The 18,435-nt window shown below is 32.4% G+C and overlaps 1 protein-coding gene across 2 annotated transcripts in view; it reads left to right on the top strand.

Moving 5' to 3' along the window:
• Positions 1 to 377: 377 nt before the first annotated feature.
• The window catches only part of LOC149421681 (protein tiptop-like), a 480,936-nt gene continuing 462,878 nt past the window's right edge, over positions 378 to 18,435 (top strand). For both annotated transcript variants that reach the window (XM_089635010.1, XM_089635007.1), the window contains exon 1: positions 378 to 1,152. The gene's annotated coding sequence lies outside the window, so the exon portion shown is untranslated. The remainder of the gene's footprint in view (positions 1,153 to 18,435) is intronic.

Genomic DNA, 18,435 nt, shown 5'->3' with positions numbered 1-18,435 from the left:
CTCAGCTACAGAAAACATCTAAACAACGTTAATAAAGTTTTAAATACAATAAATTCAACTTACTGCAGGCTGAATCGTTGAAAAACTTCAATAAACCAAAATAATAACTTCGACAAGAACATCACTGTACTTTGCCATAGACTTGCGGGCGCCTGTAGCCTAGCTCGGCAGTTTGCCGAAGTGTCCCGAAGGTGGTTCGGGGCTCGGCCCCTCGGCGGGCTCCGGCTGGCCCCGCCCCGCCAGAAAGCGCGCCAACGCGTGCCGGCGTTTTCCCGCCACGGCAGCCGAGCGCGCGCGGAGACGCCCGAGCGCCGGAGTGTCCGGTGATTGCGCCGCAAGCATCCGCCGCGCGCCCCGACGTCAGTCAGCGTCCGGCGAGTCGGCTACTTGGGCGTGCGTCGAGACGCCGCTACATAACACTCATACAACGCAGAGCGATCCATCAACACCACTTATTAAAAAATAATATTTAAAAAAAAAACATTTAAAAAATCGCACTCAATGACGAACAATTTCAAATAAAGAACACAGAACCATCAGTCAAAAAAGAATAATAACATTTCGAAATCAATTGTTTGAACATAGTAAACGAATACCTACAGTTGTTTTCAGAAAAAAGTTAGCAACGATTGTAAAAAAATACTTATTTATTGTGATTAAAAATAATGCAATTGTGAAGTTTTTTTTCGTCATTTATTGTTGAACTGTCAACGTTATTGAAAAATCACAATAAATGTTTTTGATTTGTGCAATTTCGTGCATTGTGGAAGTATAACTTTAATAAAGCATATTTTTTACATTTTTTTGTGATGCGAGGTTGAAGTGCGTTGAAGTCACGAAATGTTTCAGTAATCTTAGTTATACGATATTTTGTATACGATTGTGCAATACTCAAGTAAAAATAATTAGTCTAACTATACTTACTTTAAACATAGTGCAATCTTTTAAAGACTTTAATTAGTATGAAAAATATTTTAGAAAAAGTTACGATTTTTAAATAATTACCTGATAAGTACGATAAATATTTGCCAATACAGTTTGTATACCTACTCATTTTAAGATTGATTAAATAAATCAGTGTGTATTAAAGTAACTTTTGTGATTGTTTATTGAAAGCGGAGAAATATTCCTAGCACGTGTGAAGAACTGAAGGTAAGCTTTCACTTGTTTCCGACATGATTTGTTGATATATCTCTTTTATGAGCTTTTAAAAGTGTTTATGTTTGTTTTTACAAACTAAACTTTTAAAAGACCACCAGTTTTTCGTGCTTACATATTCATGGCACGAATAAGTAAACTGATCCGAAATTTCTGCTCGATAAAAATAAATATTTTTTTTTGTGTTTTACAACTTTTATAAATAATTAATTTTACATTTACCTAGACATAAATTACTACATAAGATTACTGTATTAATTTGACTTTAAATAATTAAATAGTAGGTATGATAAAGCACTGTTTTAATTAACGCAGGTAAGTTTAAGACATACTCTTAAAATATTATTAAACATTGTTACACATGCTTATTCATTTTGGAAAAATACTTAAAGTACCTACCTACTTAAAAGAAATAAGTAGATGCATATAATTGAAAATAATGTATCTACCTACTTAGTGGTTGAAGAATACATTTTTTTAAAAATAATAATTAAACACAGAAAGATGGATATTTCTAAATTGTTTATAAGTAGGTACCTATCTAACTAGGTACTTAAAAAATATGGAATAAGTACATTGTTTAGATATAGATACCTACCTCTACGTGCACTATTGCAAACTAAAAAAATCCTTCGATTTTTTTAATACTACCTACAATTTAACCTTACTATTGAAAACGAAAAGTCATTATGATAATCTGTAAAAATTGAAAAGATATCCCGTGGACGTGTCGAGCTCCAAGAACAGGTGATTATATTCAACCTTGACCCCGGAAGCGGGAGCAGGTTGTGGGAAGGTAAGTAGGTACCTACCTGTCGTTAAATGGGGTGAGCTTTTTGCCCCGCAACCCAAGCGCCAAGGACGTGAATATCTATTATTTTTACAATTCTATGTATTTAACAACTAAGAATGCAAGCGTTTGACCTTTCTAGGAACCAACTCGATTTTTAAAATCAAATTTCCTAATGAACCATTTTTGATTTAGTTTTTGACCTAAATGTATCAAGGTCGTGAGACAGGTAGCTAAGCTATCTAGTATCTATCTTTTTAAGAACCTAACTACCTGGGCTTTGATATATATCTTTGGAATAATTTAAAATTAAATGTAGGTACTTAGTAGGTAGGTACCTACATGTAGATACATATTACCTAAATGCATACCTACCTTCGTGAATAGTCAACTGAAATTAAACTGGATTATATAATACAGACTTACAGGTTATATACACAAAGAAAATATTAAATAACTGATTCGATTATTGATTGATGATTCGAAGACAATGTAAAAAATAAAAATTTTCCCATGACAGAATAAATACCCCAAAATTTTACTGCCTTCTTACATAAATTATCTTCTTAGTGAATTAATAGACTCATTTGAATTTATTTTTTTAAACGAAAACCCACAGAAAACAGCTACTATACATATACCTGCATTTTATTTAATTAAGAATAATGCGAAATCTCTAAAATTCATGGAACACTATACAATGCGGTGCTTCATATTGAATACACAATTACCTCAATTTACGCGTCGCAGTTGATTGCAGTCTAGACATTAATTAAAAAAAAATAAAGTTATCATATAGGTACTAAGAGATATTATCCAATTGTGTTTTAATAATATGATTCTACAATAAAGTTGTTTTATTTCTTCTAATTTAATGTAATGACGTACACATGACCATATCTACGATAATCATAAATAATAATAAGCACATTAAATGGGTAGGTACCCACATAAACCAGGGTCCCTGACTACTTTGGACCCTAAGAATTATGGCGGAGTTCAACCATAAAATACATTTAACATTCATTAACATCCCATAAACCAGGTGTGTCAAAATATGACGATCGACCTTTTAAAGCACATGTATTATTTTTTTAATATTTTAAAACCTAAATGGTAGATATTTAGCATCTTCCTAATAAGGGACCCAGAATGCAGGAGCCTACGTTAGTTCTTTCATAGATGGAATTTTTTTTCAGGTAGGTTATAATTTTTAGGTCTATTTTGCAACGAAATATCACACTTACACGTTGCTGATCAACAATTTTTTTTTTTTAGAATCAAAAGGTTCAGTAATTACAACGGTATTATAAACATTCAATACACGTTATATTTATAATAATCGAACAAAAAATGTAGCACCGCTTATAAAATGGATAGCGACTCAATGTCAATCAAGCGACTCATGTGCACGAATTAACGGCTGAATAAAGTATGTCCAATGGACCCAGTTCAGTGAAACCGTGCGCGTTGTTTCAGTGACGTATCTTCACCCCATAAAATAATCTAAGGGTAAAAGAGGAAAAACAAATTAGCAATTCGTTTTTGAACGAGTTTTTTGTCATTTCACTCAATACCAGATTCTCATTTAAAACTTCCTAATAAATAACTCTAATGGAAAAAAAAAACAAATTTTAAAAACTTATTATTTGTACTGCATTGGGATATGAAATATTATCCTGCCTCATTGAGTCAAAATCCAAAAATTCGTATTTAAACCATAACGCAATGGTAATGATTTAACAACGTGTTTTTTAATAATCTGTAACAATGCCTTCAGCCAAAAAAATAATACTAAGTACCTACCGATGTTAATAGTTTCTTAACTAAAAAGTATAAATTAAACATTTTCGAATAAACGAATAAGTAAATTTTAAAAAATATTCCAACGTAATCTGAATGCGTAGGTACCTGCAGTTTGAATTTTATTTGGAAGTTTTAAGTAGGTACTTAATAGTATAAGGTGTAAATTCCCAACGTTTCACGGCACTTTGAATCTCCATTCTTATAACTACTAACAAGTCAAACAAGTATAGAATATAGTACCCATATAATACCCACACATGTGTAATTTGTAAACCACGCACTAATTTACCTCAACTTCTTAATAATCTTGTAACTATAGTTTTGATTTCAACGCTGAAGTACGCTACGAAATATCCATCAACAATGAAGGGTTAATGAAAAACTACCGGAACAATATATTTTACGACTGTTAGGACGGTGATTCCTACAAGCTTTAACAAAGGTAAAACAAGCAAGATAAAAACACTTAATAAAAAGGCATAAACCAACGAAAAAGTTATTTATTTGTATACCTTTATTACCCGGCTTCATTCAAGGAGAAACCACGTTTTTTTTAAATCATTTTAAGCGTGTAGACCTCTCGAGCAAGCTATAAGAGCGCTGTATTCTCGTGGCTTGGCCTATTTCAGCATATCGCTCGCCATACAATCCCATTGGTAGTATATGTCGAGCGACATGCTGAAATAGGCCAACCCGTATTATGTAATGTGATCTGCCCTTAAAAAATTAATTTATGAAAATATGGCGTTCTGTTTTATTATTCGCAGATTTATTGGATATTTCAAAGCTCCACATCTCATGATGGTAATATCCCATATTATTTAAAAATATAAATAAATCCCAGGGAGCCGAAAATAGTCGATACGAAAAATGCTGTGTAAATTACACCAGAACTTACTGTTGAGAGTTTTTGCTGCTTCAGAAAAAAAACATGCAATTATTTTTCATAAACTTCACATTTTACACGTTTCTACGCAATCTTCAATATATTATTTAATTTCTATTGGAACAACTTTTGAAAACCATTAATGCAATATATCATTGATGAAGAAGACAATTGTAACAAATCTATACGGAAAATTAAACAGAACAAGACACAGAAAATAAAAATCTAATTAGTAGGTATCATCTTCTTCTTCAATAATATATTATTTATCTAACGCGGAGATGTTTAATTTCTTATTACTTCACATTTATTTGGATTGATTTAACATTTTTAGTCGTGGGTTACATTACTTAACCGTGAATTTTGTCACTTGAGACAGTGTATTCTATATAGTGTAATAGACAGGCATTACAACATCTATGTCCGCATATATCTTGGGGTCGGTCAGTAACTAACATGGTGTCAGATCTTATCAGCGCTTTTCGTAAGATTTACGCATCCATTCAAATGAACTCTTACACTTTAATTTGGGTGAGCTTACAAATTAATTACGGCACTCGTGTTCCTCAACATCAGTTAATATTACAGTAAAATATAAACTACAAGTTAATCTAGAAGTAACTCTTTCCTTTATTAAATTATACAGACTTAATGTTGGAGTTTCTTTTGTACAAGATACCTACCTACACTCTACAGTTCTCAGCCTTATCGTTGATAGAATAGATACATATCATAACCTAATCATGCCTACTTAATATAAGTCCATTCAGAATATATCGGAACACGTGTTCATAATAAATAAATATAATGACGAAATGCGACAACACTCGTAAAAAAACATGTTTTGCTGATAGTTTGTTGGGAAATCTGTCAATTCATTCGTTATACGCCTGCAGTCCCATTTTTAACAGGAATACAAAAGATTCAAGATTTAAAAAAAAATTATCAATATGTTACTATCCATGTATTATGTTACACTTACAAACATAGGTAAACTGTCAATTTACTCTGTAAAAGCCCGATACGGAATAATAAATAAAATAAATAAATGAATATTTTATATAAGTAAGTTTTCTCCGTGTGAAAGTTAAAACCACAATAACTTCTGAACGGTGAGCTCTAGAAACTTGAAATTTGCATATAATTATGGTATTTCTAGGCCAAGAAAGAATTCACTTACTAAAATCTTTTTATCATGACTTACGGAGCTTTAAAAATCCATTGAGATGTTAAAAAATATGACAATACTCCATACTTTTTGTTCCATGCTTCAAATTGTGAAAGGATAAATCATCAAAATGATAATTCATCACATCATTAAAAAGTTATATAAAGTCATGGAAAGTGATGAAACAAAAACTTTATTAACTGGGTTAAGTAGGTTAGGTTAGGTTACATTTAAAATTATTTTTTTCATCGTTTATAAGTAAATTTATCAATAAATTTGTTTTTTAATTTATTTTTATGACTTTATATCACTTTTTAAAAGTGTGTTGAATTGTTTATGTGTTGATTTATCATGGAACCTTTCAAATAGTTTAAAATAAAATAAGGTTTAGAAATAATTGTATTTAAACTATTTATATTTTACGACGAACTTATTCATTGGTTGTAATAATGTAATTATATATTTTTAGGTGTTATGTAGGTCAGGTCAGGTTAGCAAGATAGTAATATAAAAATAAATTGTAAATACATATTTTTGACTATCTGAGTGTCAGCATAATATTATTTAAAAAAAAATTAATGCGAAATCAAAACATCTACAGATAAATCATCGCAATAGAATTTTATCGATCCTTTTCCTTATCTGAAAAATATAACATTGAATTAGTAATTAATTAAAGTAATAATGTCCAATTTCAATACAAAGATAAGGTTACCTACAAACAAACTCCACGAAGCTTAGATTCTTGTGGGAGTTAGAAATCAACGCGTTTTAATTACGATTTTTCTCACCGATTTATCTGTTTGATCGAAAGACATACCTATTATCAAATCATTCATTCGAATTAATGTAAGAACTGATGTCTGCGTGGTCCATATCAGAATGTTATGTGTAAAGCGTGCATGGTTGGGGCAATAATCGATATCGTGCCGGTGATTGAAGAATTGTAAAGAACTAGCAGTGCGCAGGTACCCGCTCAGTTTTCGATTATAGTTTGTTTTCCAATTAAAAGAGAGTAATTTTTCATAAAAAATACCATAATAAATTTCTCTAGATTGTCATGATTAAAAATGTATATTTCGAAGCTCCGTAGCGAGCAAAAAATAATTGCATTAGTCTAGAAATTACATACAAAAAATGTCTGCTACTTTCATAACTTCCGAGCTCACCTTTCGATAGTTTTTGCAATGGTTCATAAGAATAAACATTTTTATGCTTCATTCATAGTTACATTATATAATATGTAAACTAAAAGGACAACAAAATTCTTAAGACTGAAGGTTTCACGATTTTCAATCATTCGTTGGATCGACACCTCTGAAACAGATCACCTCAAGTGGTTCTCTACGTTTGGTGACTTAGCAGGGATGTCCGGGTTCATGGGGGGCGGGGGGATTTTTTCATATCTTAGCGGCGATTGCGTCTGCCCACCAGCTGCGTGGCAGGATGGATCAGAAGAAGGCGATTGATGTAGTTCCTTTGAGCTCTTCAACTAGAAGCTCTAAACTCAACGCTTTCCACCGCATTTGGAGAGATGAATTCACACACTGACCCACAGTTTCTTACCCACACTTCGTACCTTTTTCTTTCCTAGAAAATTCCTTTCCTCCTTTACAAAAACACCATCCCAAAAAACGACATAGGGTTTGAGGGAAAATATTTTCCTCGAGACCTCCTGTGTAGAGTTAGTGTAAAAAAAGTTTGAACTTGAGGCACCGTTCTTTGGCGTAGAACTTTCTTATTCTAATCTTAGTTCTGCATCCTCCAAGACTACATAATTGAAGATGTCAATATTCTAAAAATAAATAATAATTAACGATTATTATCGAAGCCATTAACGCTTTACAAATATTATGGATATTCAATCGATTTAAACAATCAATTTCGAATATAGGAATTCTTGTCAGTGAAGCTATTTTTAATTGTTCGCACAAATTTAGTTATGTTTTTGTCACCAAACTTGTTTCTGTGGGTTTGTCTAACGATCTTCCACACCCACAACTTCGGTGATTCTCTTCTTTGACTTGGTAAAACTGGAAATTAATATCTAAATACATCAAGTTAAAGATAGATACCTACCTATTCTATTTTTTATTTCTTAACTCAGATAATTTTCTGAACCATAAAACACGTCGGTAGCTTTGGCTTGACGTACAGCTCATTATGTTAATTTATGTTTAGGGGTTTTCTTGTCCTAAGATATTGTCAGAACCTGCAGTTTGCATGTCAGCTTAATTCTACGTTCAAAAGGAAATTCATATTTCACCTTAAAACAAAATGATGTAAATTTTCAAAATATATTGCATTAAGGCCCCGAAGCAAGCGTCCAAAGATGGTTTGAAAGGGAAATATTTAAATCCAAATGTTAGAGGGGGCGCGTTAATATTAAAAAAACGATAATAATCAAGCGAACATGGTGAAAATATTTAATAAAACAGGACTGAAATAGAGCAAAATATGTTATAGTTGCATTCAAAGATACACTTCTATGCCTATAACATATTAAATAACAGAACAAAAAGTATTTTTAATAATTTTCGGAGCTTACTTTGCGATTTTTTCTATAGAGGTAATTTCATATACTTAACATTTTGGCATAACGAATCTATAGATATTATCTTAAAAAATAACATACATTTTTTTTTTAAATTCTAAAACGTAAAGAGTTTCTGTTCACGTAAAAATGAAAATAAATTCTGTTTTAAACCTATATATACTCTGAGATTTATAATGTCCTGATTTAAAGTAACACATTTTCAATATCGTGCACAACGCGTTTTTTAAATAAATTTTTTAGTAAGTGCTACTTCATCTTTTCAGGTTGATATAAGTTCCTAGCTATGCATATTGCCTATTCTAAGGAACTAAATGCTTCAGTTAAGTGTTCTGTAAATGTTTTTCTGTAATTATTGTTTTTCTACAAAATATCTTGTAAGTGCGTTATTAATATATATCTGTTTATTTGAAAGTGAATTATTTAAAAAAAAACAGAATACCTTACCTTATTATCAATTTAATTAAAGAAAACATTATTATAAACAAATAAGCAAAATTTTTACTAAAACAAAAAAATACAATATTGTTAAAATGCCGTGAATGTCACTAATTGAAAATATTAGGATAATTTGTATGGCGCCGTGTGTTTACCGTAATTTTATTATTATTTGTTCATTATTATTTCTATTTACGTAAAATTGCTACCCACGAAGTCAAATTCAAAATACTTTCCTGTTTTTTTGTTATTTGTTTTTGGGGTATTATGCCGTGTTGCGCTAACTCCTTCTTTAGCCAACGTTTCTTATGAGACATCTGCCCTGATGATGGACACTGCAATGCTGTCCGAAACGTTGGCTAAAGAAGGAGTTAGCGCAACACGGCATAATACCCCAAAGACAAATAACAAAAATACTTTTGGCCGTGAAAATCTTAAATCATATTTTACTTTCCTGTTTGCTTATCTTGGTGAGAGGGAATTATTCGAGAACCTTTCCTATTCAAGAAAGAGATTTCCTTCGAATATATAAGAATTTGAATTTAGTGAAACATCTTATATTTTAATTATTTTTATAAAACCTTGAAATTAAATTTTCGCTTTTACAAATTCACCCATTATATCATTAATCTCTTAGATATTTCAATAAATGATGGAAATCGAATATCATTTGTGCAACTATTCAACTACAATTAGTTAAATATATTTTTAAGTAGGTCCTGTATTGATATTGAAACGTGTTGACGTACTACACCTTCAAATAAATTAATAGAATCCAGTATTGAAAATTAGCCGACCATTCAGAATTCTTCTCGATTCGTTAATGTTCCATTATGCCGGATCCGAGCCGAGAAACAAGAAGTATGCCCGCGCGTCCAAAGATGGCAATAATTCACGTGACAAAGAATGCAGAGATTTCTGAGCGTTCGTCACGGAGGACTATTATGTTTTTTAAGGGAATTCGGCCCAACACCTTGATGGAAAGGGCAGGAGGGCCGAGGAAGCAATAAACATGTCCGACCGTCCCTGCCTGGCGGAGAAGGGCAGGGGAAAGGCGCGAGGGGCTGGCAAGGTGTCGAGTCCTGAAGTAGGACTTGATTTCTCAAATTGCTGCTCAGGTAATATCCCATCAGTAAAAAGCTCTGTTTATTATTGTATAAAAGCTTGTGAGGAATTATTTTGTACTAGTTGACGTGCACCCGGCATTACTGGGGGTTATCCTTATGAGATAGACATATACCTTTGCAAGCTTTTTTATAGTCCTTTTAAAGATATACAATTTCGTAGACATTATTTTTATGTATCTCATGAGATTTACCCAGCGTTAGCAATGTAGTGCCCAAAATATATTTTTACGACTTAAGTAGTTTTTTTTTAAGTAATTGATCGGATCATGACTCGGTACCCATATCTAAAACAGAAAATATGTATGATTGTGAATGAAGCGTGGAGTGTGTGGAAGACGAATGACATTACCTACATTAACACTGCCTACTCTTGAGGTTTTAAGTTTTGTTAATAGGAAGTTATAATAATGTGGTAGTATTTTTACTCTAACGATTTTCTAATCACATAAGTTATTACCCGAAATAAGTCAACGTATTTTTATTAAACGATAAAACCAGAAGTAGATTTATGTATTTTTCAAAGTTTAATATTTCTAGATGAGACTTATCTTTGCGAAAGTAATTTAATTTAACATATAATAAAAAATAATGAAGATGAATGAGAAGATATTTTTATTGCCAAATTGACTTTGTGTATTGAGAAGATATTGGCGACGTATCCTACGCGCCGCACACACACTCGCACCTCAAGACATTGTTTAGCAATAAACGGCGCTGTTTAGAATAACTACCAACACATTGACAATCTTTTAATGTCCGCATTAAAGGTGATTTATTACAGAAGCTGTCAAATGTATCCCAATAAAGATCACGTTACAAAGTGCGAGCTATACGCTGTGCTTGGTCGGCTGCTGCCGGGGAGTGATGTCATCTCCCGAACGTCAAATCTCTCAAATCTCTGTCATCTCGGCTAAGAAGGCCGTCAATCTGTCGGCATTTCGTAATTAATTTTTATTTCACGAAAAACTAAAATGGTGACCATAAACATGTCATCCGAAATTGCTGAGCCGAGATGAGTTGTGTTGATGGTCCCCGCGAAATGCACGTACGAGGAAAGGAAGCAGAAACAGAAACAAACCGCTCGAATTACGACGGAAACATAATTTCTGACTTCATTTGCATATCTCGCGATTGTGTGCATCGCCTAGGAATATTAAGCTGTGTACACCCACCACCGAGAGCTCCGCTGTAACCTCTCTCTCGATGACACACGTCGTTTGTTAGAACGAGGGAGAGGTTAAAACAGAGCTATCAGCGGCATGCCCATATGACACAAGCCATCCGCCATTCGTTTAAGGCATTTGATTCGACCGAAAAACATCCAGCCATCAGAATGTTCTAGATGTATGGATATTGAATGGCGAGCGACACATTAATGTCTTGTCATTTACACAAATATATCCTAACTGTTTAGATTTGTCGGTCGGTTTAGCATCAAAATGTCATAAAATTAAATCTAAACGCTTGGATTTAAACAAAGAAATACCAAGCGATAAAAGCGTTATTTATTTTCATTGTCGATATCATTCAATGGCTAGATACGTATCTCGGTGTTATATGGTACCGGTCTCATAATGTTTAACAATATCGAGTAATTTATTGAGGATTTATACTTTAACATAAAACAAAAAATATTCATAAAATTTTTATAACGTTTTACACGTGTGAAATATATTATATTCCCGCGACGTTTTACCGGTGAACAAAATGTGGGCGCTCTTGAAAACTTGGAAGTGCGTTGAATTAAGCTATTATACTTCAGGAATTGTGAAAGAAGGCGCCGGGAAATAAAATTTAATGATAGGAAGTGACCGCGTGTTAATGTAAATGTTGGATTATTCAGAAGTTGGACCACTCGCTGCCTTACTTACCTAATAGTAGTAGCTAGCCTACGGATATCTGGCTACTTAGTTTGGGTTCTAGGTAGTAAACCGTCAATCAACTCCATCAATCTCTGTTATTGTTATTCCTAGCCTTAAGGCGAAGCTTAATGCTAAATCACTATTTAGATTAATCTTCATAAGAAATTGGTGTACATTATGAACACCAAAAAATATGCTTTACAAATAAAAAATAAATTACTCAATAAAAAATTTAAATGTAAAATACTAAAAAATATATTTTTTCAATAGAAATGGATGAACGCGTAAAGGAAACAACTTTTAAAAAATACAGTATTATAGCCAAGATTATCTGTGACAGTTTCACTTGAACTTTTTTGCTTTCTTTTCTAATTATTTACAAAATAAATAAAAACCAGTTTTGTGCTTCAAATCAAACGTTTCTACACTCCGTTTGTCAAGCGATTTTAATGCCTATTACCTACAATATAAGGTAAACCAAGAATACACACATTTTTGGCTTGTAGCTTCCTCGCTGTGCTTTCTATTAAGTTTACTTTCTTTTTATACATTTTCATATTCAACACCTTTTGAATTTCATACTTGTTACTTTCTTTATGTTGTTGTACTATTCATTACGACTTATGTTTAGGTAATGCACCATCTCAAGTAATATTTGAAATCGGGCTCCTAACAATAAAATTTCTTATGTAGATGGCGATAAGGTTTAAATTAATGAAAGAAAAAAGTTGTATTTTATTTTGCAAAATTTAGGCACGATATTTAAATTTTCTTCGATCATTATGAAAACTTAATTTCCTACATTATTCAATTAAAACATAACTGAAAAAGGGTTTATAAGTAGGAGAATTTGTACTTTAAAGCAGTTTTTATAGGCTTGATTTTTTTACTGGGCTTGTAAAAAGACTGAAAATAAATAAAAAAATACTCCATTTTTTTAAAGGCCAAGATGTGTTTTACTTGTAGTATATAATTAAGGTAACTAAAATATTTCTAAGTGATCAAATTTTCTAACATGATAAACAATATTTTACATCTTCGCCTTGAGGGCACATGTAATGCCGTATGTAATAAATAAATTGAGTTGTTAAATTTTTTTCAAGCAACCACTTAAGATGTTTTGATTAGGTTAGAGTCGTTGTTTTAGGTTCATTATTAACAAATATAGGATTTACACTCTCTCATATTCTATTTGATCTAACCCCAACTTCTTCAACTCGCCATCTTTTCTTTCCCTTTTGATTATGAGTGGTTTATAGGTACATTAGTCTAGATTAAAACAAACATAAAAAATTAATTAATTTATTTAATTTCTATACTCGTACACACAGCTTATAGGTAAATAAATTATGTCATTGAAAGTAATTACAATAATATTCCTAATTTAAAACGTATAAGTAGAGTGGGTGTGTGTGTAAATGGTTGAGTAGCAATGTTTTGTGAACCGAGAGAACCTGTGCTAAGGTACTAGCATGTTCTACATAAAGTGATATTACGTATTATAAGTTTGTAGCAGTTAAAGCAGGTAGTAAAAGAATAAATTTAATATAATTGAAGAGTTTCCTTTTATAGTTAGAGGGTTTATGTCGTAGGGTGGCTACTTAGAACAAAACGTTAATTTGCTTAAAATGCGGTGAAAAGTAAATCCTGAACAATACAGGCCTATGCGCGGGAGCAAGATTCGGGTCGTGATTTCCATTAGATTCACCCCGCAACGGTCGATATAGATCTGGGGACAGCGGATCGACCAATAAATCCACGCGGGGCACAAGAATGGCAATCTCAAATATCTGCCGGGTATATTTTAGGAATAAAGAGTCTATAACTCACCGCCTGTCAACTTCTGTCAACCATAGAGACCTCGAAGGCAGCGTTCTGCGTTCTGCGTTCCGCGTTTGACCGGCGTCCGGCGTCCAACGTTCAAATGGAAGGACCGTGTTGGCGACTTCGAAACAAAACCACGACTCGAACAACGCTTTGCAAAACAACGCAAAAATGCCAGTTGACGATACGTAGAAGGTTTATGGACGGGATGATTCTATTTATTGTTCCCTGACATCGCATTCCAGTACGAATTCAAATCGTAAAACGATATTATTTCCCGAGATATTGTGACTTCATTTTTTTTATATCTTCGTCTTGGAGTTAATGCGGCTGACTGATGATAATGTTGTATCTGTCTCATTCTGAAATTCAATATCAACCTTTTAATTGTACGTCACATATCAGAATGATTATTCCAATATATCACATTTTGTATATAACTATAAGGCCTAACTCACGATCTTAACACCCTGACCCTGATGCATGCCCTTTAGCCAAATATGCTAACACTTTTGTTTGTCAATATCTCAATATCTTAGTTTCATCCAAATGGCAGATACAACCTTATTCTTCCAAGGGCACGATACATTAAGGGATGTAAAAAGGAGATTTTTCTGTGCGTAGCAGGGGGTCGGTAACAAAGTGAATACGTTCGCAGTTATATTTTTTACTAAAGAGCACACATCAGTGTTAGTTTCAGGGCACACAAGACCTTGGCGGGATATATCTACTTATATACACTTGAAATTCATGAAATAAAATTACTATTCTATGTAAAAAAATCTATAGATAATCTTCGCATATATGAGCACACCCAAGAAATGTAATAAACCATCGAAAAGTTATTAAAAGAAGGGTTGTGATTTGTACCTGAAATACGCGTTTTGTAGTTATTGTGACAGCTTTCTCGTCAAAAACTTAAATACCGTTTTCGACCCTTTACAAAAATGTTACAATTTAGTTTCCAAAGATTAAAAAAAAATCCTTGCAGCCAAGTAAAATAATATAATGCGTATCTTTGTGAATTGCTCAGTCGGCAATGTTGTCATATGGGATATGATACTGACTCGACGCGATATTAAATTCGCATTTTATTGGCTTTCGAATTTTTTCCATTAAACTAAATGTCCACTTTAATGGAATCTCGCCAGTGACCGGGAATAAATACTGCAAGAATCGCATAATTAATGGCCCCACTCTTTCGATCCAAAGAAGTAATTCATGATTGAAATCGTGAAAATATTGCGCAAAGCCAATGCGGCTTACATCAAGTTTAATTTTATAAGATTTTTTTAGTTCAGTTATTACCCACTCTTATAACACTTATATCGATATCTACCAAAAAATAATGTTAATTTATTGGTACTGAATTAAATGCAGGAGTCTAAATTCCATTCAAGGTGTTATTATTGAACTTAACGTTTAGAAAATGTCAACTTAAATTCCTACTTAATTTACTATTTCTACGATTATTTATTCATTTAGGGTGATAATACCAAAACAACAATTTGGTGAAAATTATTTAAAATCATTAAGTTTTGTTTATTTTTTTGGTGTAATGACTATGATGTTTTCCCTCTCTTCTATCAAGCCTTATCTAAAATTGCCTCCTCCCCATTCGACACCGTATCTCTTCTAAGTCTGAACTCGACTACAATCTTCCATTTAATTTTGAAATATGCTTCTTCAAATAAAAATTAATATATTAATTCAACTTCCCACTCTTCATTATTTAAATTGTTGACCTAGAACATCTTTGAAGAGTGAATGCCAGAAACGTTTGGAAACAAACTGACTATGATGTATACTTGTACGGTAAATCTTGCTTACAAAGATGATCCACCAAACCAACAAAATAAGTGAAACCATAATGATTTAAAATTAAACAGTAACTTTGTAAACATAATTTTTATTTTTTTATGCAATTGCCGACCAGATTTCGCTACTTCCGTAGCTTCTTCAGAGCTCTTCGTATAGTATTATACAGAACTGAAGAAGGTAAGGTAGAAGCAATACCCGGATATTTTTTTATTTTAAATTATAATATCAGCTTCACCTGAAATATACTATTTATTTTAATATTCCCCTTATAAAGGAAGGTCCCTCACGAAACCTGTAGAGCTATAATTATTAAAATGATGTGGTTTTAATTAAATATATGTATTATTTATTTATTTAAAAGAACAATAATTAAAGATTTCTCACGGTTTTCGTAAAAAATGTACCCTAAGTCTCTTTTTCATTTATCACATTTTGACACAAAGATTTATTTGTCTCTCTGACGATATGCTAAGAAGACCAAAGAATGCTTTAAGGGATAATTTCTTTCTATGGATACAATAAAGTTTATCAATAAGAATTCAACAAAAATTAAAGATATGATGTGTGAAAAAAATATTATCTCAAATTTGTCTTTTTTATTCTTATAAGTTCGGGGAATTTGTTTGGGTCTTGTGAGATCCTTCTATTTCCTCTTCAAAGAAACAATCCACTCAACACCACCGCTGCCGGTACAATCAAAGCTGAATAATATTCTCAGAGTCGCCCGACTTGAAGTAGTTTACGAATAATTATTCTAATATTAATAACCTGTCTTTCTCGGCAGCGAATCTGTCAGTGTGTGATTGATTTACCGCCTTGTTTGCGTACAATCCGCCATTTTCCGTTTATTCAAACTTATTTTTATGCAATATTGAGAGCCTGTGATGTGAAACGCGTATTTCCAGATCTTTCGTTAGGCACAGTTATGTCAGAAACAAACGTGAGAACAAAGTTTTTAAAATAAAAAAATCTAAAAAGGGATTGATGCCATCGTGAAAAAAATGTGTTATTTTAATTTTTTGAGTCCCTTGATGTGACGTATTTTTTCCTGGTGTAAGCGTATCTCCCGAACAAGATAAGGCAAAGAACTACGAAGTAATTCAAAATCATGTGTTTTTGGATTCAAAATTTGATCGTTTAGAAATAATTTAGATGTCCAGAAAAAAATAGTATCAGTCATATAAAAACTTCTTTAAAGTTCTCAAACTGCTACTTACGAACCCATTTTCGCTTATGGTTTTATTGTATAATGTAACAAATATTTTTTTTGAAAATGATTCCCAAACATTCAAATATTTGTGCCTGAACTTAGCAAAAGAAAAGAACACACTTTTCATGACGTTTTTTCTTGCATAAATGCAAGCACGCGGCTGGTGTTAAGCGGGAATTTAAACCGTATCTTCATTTACATAAGAAGTGTTATTGTTAGCGGCCCGATTGCAAATGTTACACGACGTGGTGCATCGTCTAAATATGGAAATTTTTCCACATAAAAACGGACATGGAATTTTTTTTCTGGAAAGTGTCACTCCACAGATCAATAAATAGGTGTTTGTTTTTGCACTTGTTATTCATATGTTTTCAACAAGATCCGGATAGCCAAGTTCTTTCGACCTTCCTTAATTCCTCAACCTTTCGGTCGTACCGTTCCTCGTACCTCATAACATGTTTCAACATTTGCAGTGTCACAGTTCCACCTAGTGCGAACCCTTATATTTTTCATTAATGTGCATAACCTTGATACGACTGCGATAAACTAACCTAACCTTAATTAAAATCTGTTGGATTTCTCTAACCGTGTAATAAATTTATAATCGGTTTTTAAGAAAAAAAAATAGATATCGATTTAGATTCAGCATAACCCCTATTTCAAGATTTGATTTATACCTCGGGTATGTTCAGTGAAGAGGTAATTAAAGACGATTATCTTTTTGAAGATAAGTTGGTCCGCTGCCAAGGTAAAAGAGGCAATAAAAGTGGTATTATCGTCTTAAACACATCATTCCCAAAGGGATTACTACTCGTTAAATTATACGGAGATTCAGAACTATCATTAAAAAAACTTTTACTCAGGAAAGCAGTCATAAAATACTCGGTGTAACACGAGTAGAGCGATGAACAAAAAATAAAAAAGAGATAGCGGTTTTCTAATAACCGCATATTTATTGAAAATTTTTGTACGAAATGACTTAATTCTTGATTGTCATTGAATTATTTTCTGCTGGACCCCGCAAGCGGCTTTTAGGTCGGGATGTTATTCGTTTACTCCTCGCCAAGCTCATCAAATGGTATTTTTTTGTTCCACGTTATTATTTGTTATTAAATGTATTTTTGGTGTATTTGAACACGAGTTCTTACTGTTCCCAACCATCTGGAGCCAGTGAGGCTATGGCATCCCAAATTGGACAGTGTAACATTATTTTTTTACAAAATCGAAAGTTTCGTTTAGAATTTAAAAGATAACCTAATTTCGAGACGAAATCACAAACAAAGTTATTGACAGCCAATATTGTAAAAACATTGGTAAGTGTATCGAAAAATTGACACTGGCCCCTTTGAAAGACAGTTGCAGAATTGTGAAGCAACATAAATTAATTAAATAAAATTTGCTTTGCAGTCAAGAGCCTTATCCCCTGACCTCGGAGACCGTCAAAATGTGTTTATCAATACGTGAGATTATTTTTTATTTCATGTAATTAAGTGTTATTACATGTAATAATTAGTTATTCCATTTAATGTTTTGTTGTTTCATGTAATTATTTTTTATTCCATATAAAAAAAATATTATTTTATTTTTTAATATGGAATAAAAAATAATTACATGAAACAACAAAACATTACACGGAATAACTATGCATTAAATTATTATCATTTAACATAATTATTTACTGTTTGGACCTAAAAATCCCTCTGACGAAAAATACTTAATACTTAATAATACGTTTTCAAAAAGTTTTATTATGTTTTAAATTGTAATAATTATGGCTACCAGGTGTTGGTA

Source organism: Hesperophylax consimilis, chromosome 8 (assembly GCF_061612785.1).
Source record: "Hesperophylax consimilis isolate HC1 chromosome 8, BYU_Hcon_1.0, whole genome shotgun sequence".
NCBI classification, from domain to species: domain Eukaryota; kingdom Metazoa; phylum Arthropoda; class Insecta; order Trichoptera; family Limnephilidae; genus Hesperophylax; species Hesperophylax consimilis.
Note: the sequence above shows the minus strand (reverse complement) of the source record. Positions and strands in the feature narration are given on the sequence as shown.